At 44.6% G+C, this 15254-nt stretch overlaps 1 protein-coding gene across 1 annotated transcript in view; it reads right to left on the reverse strand.

Moving 5' to 3' along the window:
- Positions 1-15181, reverse strand: part of UBXN2A (UBX domain protein 2A) — a 123233-nt gene extending 108052 nt beyond the window's left edge. Inside the window, exon 1 of the mRNA XM_030198806.1 lies at positions 15013-15181. The gene's annotated coding sequence lies outside the window, so the exon portion shown is untranslated. The remainder of the gene's footprint in view (positions 1-15012) is intronic.
- Positions 15182-15254: the final 73 nt, after the last annotated feature.

A 15254-nucleotide genomic window follows, 5' to 3' on the forward strand; every position in this document is an offset into this window, starting at 1 on the left:
TGGCACAAAACAATTCCCCCGAATCAGGAGAAGTCGGTACAAAACCTGAAGGGGTCCTCATAGCAGAGGTAAACCCACCAACACAGCCAACAGCCAGAAAGCGGGAGCCGCATCAGGAGGCGCCAAAAGAAAATGGTATGCGCACCCGACACCTCAAAGCAGGCATCCCGCTCAGGAGAAAGAAATCCCTTGTGATTGCCTGTGGCTTTGTGCACCCGGCAACACATGTCCCCACTGCCGCCAACACTTGCTCACAACATAAGCCTCCTATGGTGGCCTCTGCCACCAATACCGCGCGTCCCCCAATGGCAGAAAAAATACACACACTGAAGACATGCAGACTTCATGCCGACAGCGGGACCTCCCAGGCAAGCCTGAAACCAAACCGGCTCAGCAGGCTACACACACACACAGCGACTCCAGAAACGCTGTCCCCCAAGGCTCCTCTTAGCAACCTGCTGCCCTGTTGCAGCTGCAGAGCCTGTGGCCCAAATCGCTCTCGTTTTTTTAACAGCTGATACCAGCAGCAAACATGAGGTCTGTTTTTTGTTTGTTTGTTTTTTTCGGGGGGGGGGGGGGGTTAGTGAGGAAGGCTACAGTCCAAACAACAGCCCAAACTCTGGGAGGAAAGGGACCATGGGGTGAGGCAGGGACCCAGGACACCAGGTATGCCCCTAAAGTTAGAGCCCAAATACCCCCTAAGCTCAACTGGCCAAAAGGCTCAGGAGCAGGTCCAAGAGACAAATCCAGGAGCTACAGAGATACCATCTACCACCTGCTGGAGATATTACTATTATTATTATTAGCATTTGTATAGCGCTACCAGACGCACGCAGCGCTGAACACCTGACAGAGAGACAGTCCCTGCTCAATAGAGCTTACAATCTAAAATAATACAGACAGACAAGACAATTAAGAGCGAGGGAAGTACTGGGTGAGAAGGAACAAGGGGGGAGGCAAATGAGTAGTGGCTAGGAGCCAAAAGCAGCAGTGAAAAGGTGGGTTTTCAGCATAGATTTGAAAACAGATAGAGATGGAGCTAGACGTACAGGCTCAGGAAGTTTATTCCAGGCATAAGGTGCCGCGAGAGAAAAGGAACGAATCCTTCTATCACCTTCTCCCACTACTCCAACCAGAGTTACACCTAATCACACTGACCACCCTTCAACATCTTCAGTCCTTCTGTGACTGTTCTCTTGTGCTTGACTGCTTAAATATTTTAAATGTAAATGCTTTACTTTTTGTCTATTAGATTGTAAGCTCTTTGAGCAGGGACTGTCTTTCTTCTGTGTTTGTACAGCGCTGCGTACACTTTGTAGTGCTCTAGAAATGTTAAATAGTAGTAGTAGAAGGGGGATGACAAGAGAGATTTGTCCATACTGAAGTGAAGGAGGAGCTGACACAACCCACCAGTTCCTGGATTCATCTGCTGCATACACTACAGAAGGGTGCCGAGTATTTTCTCATCCCTGTATGTACCTGTGTACAAGACTATGCAGCTAGGTAGACAATTTTAAAATTTGCCCCACAGTGATCATTTAACCCTGACTTAATTATCCAAAAGTCTGTTTCTCTGAATTATTTTGAAGACTCATAGTAAATGCTAGACTAGAGGCAGATCATCACATTTGTTTGGCACCATTTCTATGATTTGCTGACCAGATAAGACAAAGGACATGCACTGTATCTAGATCCTTGAATTTCAGCAAAGCTTTTGATACCATCCTACGCAGGAGTCTCAAACTGAGAAGCCTGCGTGTGGATGTCAGTGATGAACTGGATTAAAACTAATCAAGTTTATGTTTAATATACACTTGATATATCGCTTGTTCAGATAAGCGATATATCAAGTATATATTAAATATTAAACAACAAAAAAAGCATAAAATCAGAAAAGAACACAAGATTCAGATAAGATAGGTACACAGAGCACATATACACTTCACAGATATAAAATCATAAAACAGTGATTACATACGCAATGATTAGACAAACCATCCGAGTCACAGCAACCAAAAGACTGAATGAAAAAAATGCGTTTTCAGATGAATTTTGAATTTCTTGAATGACATTCTCACCCCAGACAGAGGAAAGGAGGGAGGTTATTCCACAGCTTGGTGGCAAGAAAATGAAATGCAGATTGTCTGGTGGACTCTAAATGAGCTTGTTTGGGGCTGGCATTACCAAACGGTAAGAATCTAAAGATTGCAGGGATCTAAAGGAAAGCCATAATAAAAGGCTCTGTGCGCTAAACAAAGAATTTTGAAGTAAATATGATATGGAAGAGGGAGCCAACGAACACATTTAAATAACAGCATGATGTGATCTGGCCTTTTTCCGTGGCAGAGAAATCATACATCTGACTAATACAGAGTTTGGAGACGTTTAAGTTGGGATCTAGTACAGCCTGCATAGATGAAGTCACAGTAATCTAATCGGGAGATCATAATAGGGTGAGGAAGAGTGTGCATCAGAGGGAAATCTAGAAGGCATGTATTGTGCATTATTTATGTAAAGCTTGATGATTTGACAGATCTGTTGTTGAGAATAACGATATCTAGACAGCAGAAAAAAATAACTGGGAGAATGGTCAGCCCGAACAGAACAGGGAAATTAAGTGGTTGTGGCAAAGAACCTGCTATCCAACAAGCTGTAGTCCAGAAGAGGTACTGCGAGAAGACTTCCAGAGAGAGAGAGAGAGATCTTCATTGGTAAGGATTTGCTGGAAAATTGTTTTTAAACTTGGAGAAAAGTAGACAGAATTAAATAGGTAATCACAGAGATTTTATTTTAAGTTAGTCTGGTCACTTAGCAAAGGAATTTTCTTAGCATTTAAAGTCTCTGTTACAGTTCCATAGGCTAACATTTAAGGGGGGCTATGTTATAGTTACTATACTACACTATAAAGTACAGCTAATAGGCACAAGAAGACTCAGTTTAGACTTTTCTTTAATGAAATTATCCAAACCTTTATTAAACCCTGCTAAGCTAACTACTCTTAAAACATTCTCTGGAAATTAATTCCAGAGTTTAATTACACGTTGAGTGAAGAAATATTTTCTCTAATTTGTTTTAAATTAACAACTTAGTAGCTTAGTATTTTTGGAAAGAGTAAACCATTGATTCACGTCTACCCATTTCACTTCACTAGGTATTTTATAGACCTCTATGATATCTCCCCTCAGCCATCTCTTCTACAAGCTGAAGAAACCTAGCCACTTTAGCCTTTCCTCATAGGGAAGTCGACCCATCCCCTTTATCATTTTCGGTACTGTTCTCTGTACCTTTTCTAATTCCACTATATCTCTGAGATGCAGTGACCAGACCGGCATACCGTATTTGAGGAGCAATAACACCATGGAGTGATACAATGGCATTATTTCCATTCCTTTCCTAATAATTCCTAACATTTTATTTACTTTCTTAGCTGTCGCTGTGCATTGAGAATAGGGTTTCAACATATCACCAACGACACCTAGATCCTTTTCCTGGGCGGTGACTCCTAATGTGGAACCTTGGGTCACGTAGCTATAGTTTGGGTTCCTCTTTCCCACATGCATCACTCTGCAGTTGCTCACATTAAATGCTATCTGCCATTTGGATGGCCGATCTCATAAGATCCTCTTGCAATTTTTCACTATCCTCTTGAGATTTAACAGCTTTTAATAACTTTGTGCATAGATAACCAATGATAACTCAAGTGGTATGACATGATCATATTTGTGTGCCCTACCTAAAATATGAATTGCTGTATGCTTCAAGGTCTGCAACAGTCCCAACAGATGAATTTACAGCCAAGAGAGGAGACCATGGTTATTGCAAGCTGGTTGCGCACATAGAGGAAGTCAAGACTAAGACAGAGGAGCAGGCAGAATCATTGACAGGCCTAAAAGTGTAGGCCGACAGCCAAGAAAAGAAATATCAGGATTACTAGATGAAATAAGTGATATTGAGAACAAAAAAGGGTGCCATTAGGAGAGTGGATCAGGTGAAAGGAATAGAGGCAGTGGTACAGGACATTTACTAGAAACCTTTAGGAGGTGATACTGGAGCAAAGATGTGGCAACAATGCAGATGAAAAGGGCACTTGGCACCCCTTCAAACAATAAGCCAAGGTGTATAAAGTGTGTGTAAAAGAGCTTGGCGTGTGAGTGTTGTACAGCACTTGGGGGGGGGGGGGCAAACAGTATGCTGAAGCAGAGACTTTGGACATAAGTAATCTTTACAAATGTTTTGAATAGTTACCTAATGTTTGGAGGTTAAACTACCATAACAAATGTTTCATGATGATGCCCTGCTCTTGCATGAGACCCACCTAAGGAGGGAACTTCAGAAGTTGTCACTGCCATAGTGTAGTCTTTTGGGGGCAACCACTTCTGATGTCTCAGATCGTGCATGGGGGGGGGGGTGGCAGTTGGCTAATCTCTTTCACATAACTTTGTGGCCTAAAATACTGGATGTGAGCAAGGACCTATGAGGTACATGGATGTATATTAATGTAGAATAAGTTGGATGATATACAGTTTCACCGATGTATACGCAATGGCAAACCACCCCGCTAATAGTCTGCAAAGAAACCATCATGTAAGAGGCAAGCCCCATAAATCATGAGAAGAGCTTGGTGCTGCTCACCACCAAGTTTGTATCGCTGCTCATGGAGGTGGAGGGGAGAGAGAGAGAGAAAGAAATTATGGACCTCAGAAAAGGAGAAAGATAATGACCTGGTGGAAGAAGAGAAAAGAAGTCACTTCACTGGCTTCTGATCAGGTACTGCATCCAGTTCAAGCTTCTCCTACTAACCTACAAATGCACTCAATCTGCAACCCCTCATTACCTCTCTAACCTTATCTCCCCTTACGCTCCTATCCGAAACCTCCGCTCACAGGACAAATTCCTCCTTCTCTGCACCCTTCTCCACCACCGCCAATTCCAGGCTCCACCTTTTCTGCCTCGCCTCTCCCTATGCTTGGAATAAACTTCCTGAGCCCATACGCCAAGCCCCCTCCCTGCCCATCTTCAAATCCTTGCTCAAAGCCCACCTCTTCAATGTCGCCTTCAGCACCTAACCATTATACTTCTATTCAGGAAACCTAGACTGCCCCAATTTGATTGTCTCCACATTTTGTCCATTAGATTGTAAGCTACTTTGAGCAGGGACTGTCCTTCTTTGTTAAACTGTACAGCGCTGCGTAACCCCAGTAGCGCTTTAGAAATGTTAAGTAGTAGTAGTTTAGGGAAGTTGTGGAATGAGATTTGATATACTGCATGTGGTTACAATCAAAGCAGTCATATTATATACAGGTACTTATTATGTACCTGGGGCAAAGCTAAGTTACTTACGTGTAGCAGGTGTTCTCCGAGGACAGCAAGCATATATTCTCACATGTGGGTGATGTCATCCACGGGGCCTGGTGTGGACACTGCCAAGTGCACTGTCACTTTAAATCTTTGAGGCAGCGCCCCCACCGCACATGCACAAGTGCCTTCCCACCTGACAAAGTGTACCAGCAGTACATCAAGAAGACAACTCCAAGGAGAAGCAGGAGGGATGTGAAAATATATGCCTGCTGTCCTCAGAAACACCTGCTACAGGTAAGTAACTTCGCTTTCTCTGAGGACAATCAGGCATATATTCTCACATGTAGGACCAGGCTCACAACATACATGAATTTTCAGCAACTAGATAGTGAGGCTGGTGGAAAAGAGGGAGGAGTTGATTTGTAAGTAGTAAAAAGATCCTGCCTAGAATGCTGCTTCAGACAGTAGTGAGCAGTGAAGGTGTGGATAAAAGACCATGTAGCCGCCTTACAAATGTCTTCAATAGACGCAGAGCAGAAATGGGCTATTGAAATTGCCATGGCTCTTAACACTGTGAGCTGTGACACGGTCTTGAAGGTCAGACCAGCCTGAGCATACGTGTAAGAGAGACAGTCAGCCAGCCAAGTTCTCCCTTCCCCACCTGATTAAATAAATCTGCCAAGAGTGGCGCCAATTCGGCGGCAAATCTTTATAAAATTCATTGGGGAGTCCATCCAGCCCCGGGGACTTACAAGACGGCAAGCTACGGATAGCCTCCTGTATCTCCAACGGAGTGACAGGTTTGTCTAGTTGGGCCTGTTGTTGTAAAGTCAGTGGGGAGAGATCACTGTCTGCCAGGTAGTCTGCAATAGAATCCTTGGACGGGTTTATCTCCTGGTCATATAGGGCCTGATAAAATTCCCTGAAACGTCTCCGTATTTGCTCAGAACTACGCACCAGGTCTCCCTTACCATCTCGCACCTGTGTGATGGTGCGATCCACTTTCCGTCGCCACAACCTTATGGCCAGAATGCGCCCCGCCTTGTTTGCGAATTCATACGAGCCCACCCGTTGTCGGCTATGTAAGTGGCTAAGCTGTTCAGAATAAATGGAGTCAAGCAACAACCTCTGCCCGCTCAGCTCTTGTAAGATCTGGGGAGACCTGCTAATCTTACAGTGGTGGAAATAAGTATTTGATCCCTTGCTGATTTTGTAAGTTTGCCCACTGACAAAGACATGAGCAGCCCATAATTGAAGGGTAGGTTATTGGTAACAGTGAGAGATAGCACATCACAAATTAAATCCGGAAAATCACATTGTGGAAAGTATATGAATTTATTTGCATTCTGCAGAGGGAAATAAGTATTTGATCCCCCACCAACCAGTAAGAGATCTGGCCCCTACAGACCAGGTAGATGCTCCAAATCAACTCGTTACCTGCATGACAGACAGCTGTCGGCAATGGTCACCTGTATGAAAGACACCTGTCCACAGACTCAGTGAATCAGTCAGACTCTAACCTCTACAAAATGGCCAAGAGCAAGGAGCTGTCTAAGGATGTCAGGGACAAGATCATACACCTGCACAAGGCTGGAATGGGCTACAAAACCATCAGTAAGACGCTGGGCGAGAAGGAGACAACTGTTGGTGCCATAGTAAGAAAATGGAAGAAGTACAAAATGACTGTCAATCGACAAAGATCTGGGGCTCCACGCAAAATCTCACCTCGTGGGGTATCCTTGATCATGAGGAAGGTTAGAAATCAGCCTACAACTACAAGGGGGGAACTTGTCAATGATCTCAAGGCAGCTGGGACCACTGTCACCACGAAAACCATTGGTAACACATTACGACATAACGGATTGCAATCCTGCAGTGCCCGCAAGGTCCCCCTGCTCCGGAAGGCACATGTGACGGCCCGTCTGAAGTTTGCCAGTGAACACCTGGATGATGCCGAGAGTGATTGGGAGAAGGTGCTGTGGTCAGATGAGACAAAAATTGAGCTCTTTGGCATGAACTCAACTCGCCGTGTTTGGAGGAAGAGAAATGCTGCCTATGACCCAAAGAACACCGTCCCCACTGTCAAGCATGGAGGTGGAAATGTTATGTTTTGGGGGTGTTTCTCTGCTAAGGGCACAGGACTACTTCACCGCATCAATGGGAGAATGGATGGGGCCATGTACCGTACAATTCTGAGTGACAACCTCCTTCCCTCCGCCAGGGCCTTAAAAATGGGTCGTGGCTGGGTCTTCCAGCACGACAATGACCCAAAACATACAGCCAAGGCAACAAAGGAGTGGCTCAGGAAGAAGCACATTAGGGTCATGGAGTGGCCTAGCCAGTCACCAGACCTTAATCCCATTGAAAACTTATGGAGGGAGCTGAAGCTGCGAGTTGCCAAGCGACAGCCCAGAACTCTTAATGATTTAGAGATGATCTGCAAAGAGGAGTGGACCAAAATTCCTCCTGACATGTGTGCAAACCTCATCATCAACTACAGAAGACATCTGACCGCTGTGCTTGCCAACAAGGGTTTTGCCACCAAGTATTAGGTCTTGTTTGCCAGAGGGATTAAATACTTATTTCCCTCTGCAGAATGCAAATAAATTCATATACTTTCCACAATGTGATTTTCCGGATTTAATTTGTGATGTGCTATCTCTCACTGTTACCAATAACCTACCCTTCAATTATGGGCTGCTCATGTCTTTGTCAGTGGGCAAACTTACAAAATCAGCAAGGGATCAAATACTTATTTCCACCACTGTATGTTGGGCCTCCAGCCTTTGTATGCTGTCCAAGCACCCCTTGATCTGTGCTTTACATACTAGAGAGCGTGTGCTAGCTACTTTCAGGAAATAGCCCCTGGTAACCGCTTTCATTGCATCCCATACCACGTTAAGGTTGGGTCCAGATTCTATGTTAAACTCCATATATTCCCTTAGTATTTTCCTCTACCCCTCTGTCACCTCCATATCCTGCAGCACAATGGTATTAAGCATCCATCTCCTGTCCTTGTGTTCTACCTTTATTTTTGATACCACCACCCAGATTGGGGAATGGTCACATAGGGTCGCACTTCCAATTTCAGCGTCTGGCCCCCACTCCACCAGGGTTGTGTCTAAGAAAATGTAGTCAATGCGTGAGTAAGAGCCATGTACTGCCGAATAAAATGTGTAATCCCTGTCTTTCATGTGTGTCAATCTCCATATGTCCAAAACACCCAACGAGTAGGCTAGGGACTCCAACACTTGTGACTCTTTTTTGTCCACTGTAGTATGGGCCCCCGAGCGATCTATTTTTGGGTGCATGACTGCATTAAAGTCCCCCCCCCCCCCCCACTAAGGTTCCCTGGGCAAATGTAGACAAGGCATTTTTAACCTTGACAAAGAAGTCCACCTGTCCTGTATTTGGGGTGTATATAGATGCTATAGTGAACTCCACCTGATCTACTGTAAGGTGTAAAAAAAGAAAACGCCCTCCCGAGTCCCCCTTTACCTTTATCACTTGCACAGCCAGGGAAGAATGCATCAGTATCGCCACTCCATCTGTCCTGGATCCCTCGGGGGAGGCAAAATAGGTCAGAGGGTAACCAGGATGAGAAAGAAGCCTCTCATGTTTCCGTCGTAGATGGGTTTCTTGCACTAAGACTACATGGGGTTTATGCTGTTGCAACTCTTTAAATCGTTTCTGTCTCTTCTGTGGCATATTCAGGCCTTTAACATTATAGGATAATATCTTTAAGTCTGTGGTCATTTCTTAAGTTATAATTGTAGCATTATTCCAAAACATTCCTGCGGTGAAGGCAAATCCCATTGCCCTTTCTATTGGGTCCCCTCTTGCCCCTGGTTCGTACCATCTCCCTTCTACCCCCACCCTCCCCTCTATCCCCCCTCCTTCCTGAAACCCCTCCCTACCCCAAACAGTAACACCACCCAGAGGTCTATTCCCTCCAAATGGGAATCAAGGAAATGACTCACCTCTTCAATGTCACCCCAACCCCCCCTCCCCCTCCCTTTAAGTTTTAGTCAGCACTTCCATCAGTTTCCCTTTAGTCCAGCCTTGTTCACTCCCCCCTTACACCCCCATCCGAACCACAAACCATCCCATGTAACATACACAAACACACTTCTTCCCCTTTCGCCCCTCTTGCCCACTTAACTCTCCAATCTGGGCATCATAGACATAACAGTTTAACCAAACTCAAACATTCCAACTGCTTGCCTGCATGAACAGGAATAGTGGAAACCACATCTCTGCATCAGTCACAATAAAACATGAATGTTCTGCAGCCAAACCTTCTCCGCCAAGTCCTCTCAACGCTTCGGGGTGATGCGCCTGGTAGCCTCTGGTACCCGCTTCCACTTTTGCAGTTTGGCTCTAGTGGTGGGGGCCACTGCCCCAGGTGGATTCTGCGACGTCACCAAGCCTTCTTTAAACAGCGCTTCCCAGGCCTCCAATAAAGATTGTACTCTACATTTGTTTCCCTTCAACACAAAGTTCAGGGAGAATGGGAAGCCCCATCTGTACTGCACCTGATTTTTAACCAGAATGTCCAGGGCCGGTTTCATCTGTCGCCGCTGTTGGAGGGTGTAGGTGATATACCGAAATTTTTGCCCCTCCATACTCCAGGTCTTGCACTTTCTGGGCCCACGCCAGAATCCGCTCTTTAGCTTCATACTTGTGGAACCGCACTATTATATCCCGTGCTTGCTGTTCTTTCCGCGCTCCCAAGGCACGGTGCGCTCTATCCAGTTCCTCCAGCGCTTCACCTGCTTCGGGGCCAATCAGGGTGGTGCACAAGATCTGCACGATCCGAGGCACATCTTCAGTCTCTCCCCCTTCTGGGACGCCGCGGAAGCGGAGGTTATTCCTCCTGCCCCTGTTTTCCCGGTCGTCTAGCTTAGAATTCCAGGTCGGCATTGTGTTTCTCAAGCCCCTGAATCAATTGTGTGTGTCTGTGCAGGTTTTCCGCATGCTCATCGAGCTTCAGTTCAGCCTCCTCCACCCTGCCCCCCAGCTCCCGCAATTCAGTACTCAGCGTGTCCATCCGCTCCAATCTCTTCCTTGGACTGTTTTATTTCGTCCTGGATATTGGACAGGAATTTTCGGAGCTCACCCAAAATACCTTTTTTTGCTGGCGGGGGGTGCGATTCTGCCAGGGATAGGGCCGAGTCCGAATCAGGCATTGAGGCCCGCTCAGGAGACTCGTGGCATTGTGCTGCCCTTCCCCCCGCGCTTTTCTCCCACTTTTCTGCATCCGTTTTTCGGGTGGAGGTCGCTTTGCTCATGGCGATTTTTGTGTGGGGGTGTTCACGTCGCTTTTTCCCACTTTAGTGGTGCTGAAGATCGCTGTTGTTCGCTGCAAGTGGGTTTTAGGAGACGGAGCTCCGGGGTTAGGCAGCCATGTCGGAAGGTGACGTCACTTCCTCGTAACTGCATACATTTCGGCCTACTATGTTCTTAAGTCTCATTTTCCAGTCCTGGATAGTGGGTCCTACTCGTTGTATCCAGTGAGTGACAATCTCCAACTTTGCGGCTGCCAAACATAGTCTTTTTAGCCGCTTCTGCCATTTCTGGCCCCTTTTGTTTCTCCACCCTAACAGACACCACTTCAGCTCTGCTGGGAACTGTGTATCCAGAATGTATGTCATATGCATGGCTGTTTGTGCAGCGCTGCATACACCGTGTAGCGCTATAGAAATGCTAAATAGTAGTAATAGTAGTACGTCCACCCAAAAAGATACCTATCAAAATTTTTAATATATTTTTGGCTTTGCTCAGATGGAGTTCCAACCGACTGCTGGAGAAATGGCGCCTCAGAGAACGCGGTACATGCGCAAAGCATAGAAAATCTTTGACCAGAAGCGAGCCCGTTTATAAACCAGTCCATCCTTGTTAAGTCCTGTACGGGTCACTGTTTTCCAATCACATATACAATACATTGTTCTACTTGAGTCATCTTTTGCAATACATTACCCCCCTTACTCAAATCAAACTTAACCAAAACCAGAAATTTAAACATCAGTTAAATCATGTTTGGCACTAATCCAATGTTCAACTAGGGGGGACTCAACTTTTAGCAATACTCAGTATTGCTCAGATGCTGCGCAAGATGTTGATTTTTTTCACAGTTTGACCTACGTACATTAGCCCACAAGGGCAGACTATAGTGTATACTACAAAAGAGGAGTCACTATCTGTCCTAGAAGTAAGGTAAAATGTACAAGTATCATTTTGATTAGGAATTTCAACCCAGTGTGTTACAATTGCTAACTCACAGTACCTGCAACCACTGCACTTATAATAGCCAACTTCGCCACTACTTCCTGATGTTCTCTCAGATTTCAACCTTTCTCCCAAATTAGGACACCTGCGGTAAGAGAAACGAGGTGCCTGCTAAAACACTGAGTGATTGCCTAAAAGGACCCAATGCTTATTAATGATATTTCTCACTACATTGGTGCATAGAACATAAGGAAGAATACAAGTAAGTCCAGAATCCTCCATTTTAGCACCCTTCACAAACAGCCATTGCCGTTCAGCATTAGACGCTCTCTTAAATGCCCTACGGACTACCCGATTTGGATATACCCGCTGGCTTGTATCTCTTTTTGGTAACAATTCCTGCAAATACGCAGGAAGGGATAAATCCATATAGAGTATAGACAAAGAGTATGGCTTCCTACTCCCTTTTGAAGTGGGGGAAACAGAAAAGCCTCTAATAAGATGATGAACAAATTTAAGGGAGAGAAGGTAAATTAATATCCTTCTATTTGTAATTAAAGGAGTAACAAACCTGTGTATATATTAAGCGATTCCTTTAATCTAAAATAGGAACTTAGTATACAGACATGCATCTTCATTGTAGATATCATGAAAACCTATATTAGAAGATTGCTAATGTAAAAGTGGAGGGGGGACGGGGTTATGTATGGAAATGTCATTTAGACTCCTCCCCCCGCCACAAATTTAGCTTACCCCACTGTTGCAAATGCCACTCAGATATTGTCAAGAGATACCACTGGAGACAGACTATGGCTTGGGGGGGGGGGGGTTGATGCAAACTTGAAGATGACAAATCTGATGTTAAACATAGAAAAATGTAGGTAGAGAAAGACTATGTGGCCTGTCCAGTTTGCCCATCCTTGCCATCAACTCTCCCTATCACTCTCTTACAGATCCTATGTGCATGTCCCAAGCTCTCTTGAATTAAGATACTGTTTTTGTCTCCTGCACTTCCACCGGAAGGCTGTGCCACAAATTTCACCACCCTTTCTGTGAAGTAGTATTTCCTCAAGTTACTTCTGAGTCTACCCTATTTTCCCTTCATCCTATGCCCCCTCATTCTAGAGCTTCCTTTCAATTGAGAGACTCAACATCCTGGAACCCTTTTTAAAAATCAGCATTGCATTGGCCATCCTCCAGTCTTCCAATGCTTTGCTTTTATTTTAAAGATAAATTACATATTACTAAGAACGGTTCTGGAAGTTCATTTTTCAATTCTATGAATACTCTGGGATGTATGCCATCTGGTCTAGGTGACTTGCTACTCTTCAATTTGTGATATTGCTCCATTACATCTTCCAGGTTTACAGAGACATGATTCAGTTTCTCTGACACTTCAGCATTGAATACCATTTCTGGCACTGGTATCTCTCCCACATCTTCCTAGATGAGAATCTAAGCAAAGAATTTGTTTAATCTTTCCGCTATTATCTTGTCTTCCCTGAGTATCTCTTTTACCCTCAGTCATTTAGCAGTCCAACCGATCCTTTTGCCGGCTTCTTGTTTTTAATATACCTTAAAAAAAAAGTTTTTACTATGTATTGCCTCCAGTACAATCTTCTTTTCAAAGTCTCTTTGCCTTCCTTATCAGCGCTTTGCATTTGACTTGCCATTCCTTATGCTGTTTCCTGTTATTTTCAATCAGATCCTTCTTCCATATTCTTAAGGATTTTCTTTTAGCTCTAATAGCTTCTTTCACCTTACTTTTAACCATGTTGGCTGTCATTTGGTCTTCCTTCCTCCTTTTTTAATACATGGAATATATTTGACCTGGGCTTCCAAGATGGTATTTTTGAACAGCATCTGCGCCTGATTTAAATTTCTGAACATGTTGCATCATTGCAGGACAGTCTTTCAAATGCAGTTTGGTATATGTATTCTTGTACCTTCTTTTGCATGAATGTACCCCTTTCCTATCAAATTTTTGAAGTTTTGTTTGTTTCTTTATGTATTTAAGTTCTTGACTCTGTACACTGCTGTGCTCTGCCCTGGCAGTTAGAGCGGTTTATCAAATCTAAATAAACATATATGCTAATCTCAACTTTGTTAAATGTTTCAGACACATCCATCTACTTGCTGCAGTGATGGTAATGAACTCTATTATTCTGTCTCACTATGTTTTCAAATGTAAACCACATTGAACCAGAGTTTGCTTGGGATAATGTGGGATATAAATATATATTTTTTTAAATCCTTTATCTTCCACTTTTTAAGGCCCTACCTATCCAGCTGTTTTTGTCTCCTGCACTTCCACCGGAAGGCTGTGCCACAAATTTCACCACCCTTTCTGTGAAGTAGTATTTCCTCAAGTTACTTCTGAGTCTACCCTATTTTCCCTTCATCCTATGCCCCCTCGTTCTAGAGCTTCCTGTCAACATGGTGCAGATCTTGTGTGTAGCTAAAAATGTTGTGTTTAGTATATCTTGTGGAATTCTTGTTTTGCTAGTCTGTTTATAAATATTATAGACTCTTAAATTTCCCATAGCATCTTTGGAAAATGACGAAGAAAGTGAGGAAAGCCAAGATGATAATGAAACTCAGGAAATGTGGGAACAGCAACAACTATGGAAAGCAGTTAAAATATTTCAGGTAATCCACTTGGAACTGCTGCAGTAGACCAAGGGCAGGAAAATCAGCAGTGACCTTGGTGGCTGCTGCTCAGTAATGGCTGCTGCTCAGTGGTTCTGGCATCTTCTTATCATAACGGCAGCACTTTGTCATTCCGCACCTTCCATCCCAGAGTGTGTACTTTATATCATGCAGGACAAGGTGTGGCACCAGCCTTGACAGTTAAGGAGGAACATGTGGTGCTGTGGAAGTCTAGGGTGGGAGGTTGAGTGAGAAAATAGAAGGAAGGGAGAGTAAGTAAGGGATACAAGGGAGGGGGACAGAGGAATAGTAGGAGATAAAGGAGCCAGGAAGGGAATGAGACAAGTGAGTGGTTGGAGGAGCTGTGGAGTATGAGTGGATTGTCCTCTCCTCCCCCTTTACCCTTCTTTCTTCCCCAGTGTGGAAAACTAAGATTTTCCTCCTCCCCCAAAGAAAAAGAAACAAATAATTTAATTAAGCTCAGATAAAAGCAATTTTCTGGCATTTCTATTTTATAAAATAAAAAAATAAATATGCAGCTTTATGAAAAGTTTCTGTGTAATTGCCTCAGAATTTTGAGTGTTTGTTAGCTCAGTGTTCCCCAAACCTGGTCCTGGAGTCACCCCAGCCCCTTTCACGCCCTCACCCCGCCCCTTTCTGCACCTCATCCCGCCCCTTGTCGCACTTCGCCCCGCCCCCTGTCACATTTCCCCTCGGTCTCACCTAACCTCCCCTCGGCCCTGTCACCACCTCTCCCCTTACACATGATCTTCCCTGGTGGTCTAGTGACGTTCGGGGCAGGACCAAACATAAAATCAGTTTTCAGAAGCATCCTACCTTTCGGCGTCTTTGTCCTGAATTAGTTTCCTTGAAATAATGATGACAAAGTCTGCATATCAACCGTTCGTTATCTTGTGCTTCTACCTGGTGGGCTGAGAAGGCGGCAAGCTGCAGTACAGCAGCAACTGCACCTGTGTGCAGCAGCGTGCAGCGTCATCATCAGCTGATCAGGCAGGCGCTGGCTGGCACGCACACAGACGCTACCTGCCTGTGTAGCCTGGCTGCGCTGCGTCGGCCCG

Source organism: Microcaecilia unicolor, chromosome 3, assembly GCF_901765095.1.
Source record: "Microcaecilia unicolor chromosome 3, aMicUni1.1, whole genome shotgun sequence".
NCBI classification, from domain to species: Eukaryota; Metazoa; Chordata; class Amphibia; order Gymnophiona; family Siphonopidae; genus Microcaecilia; species Microcaecilia unicolor.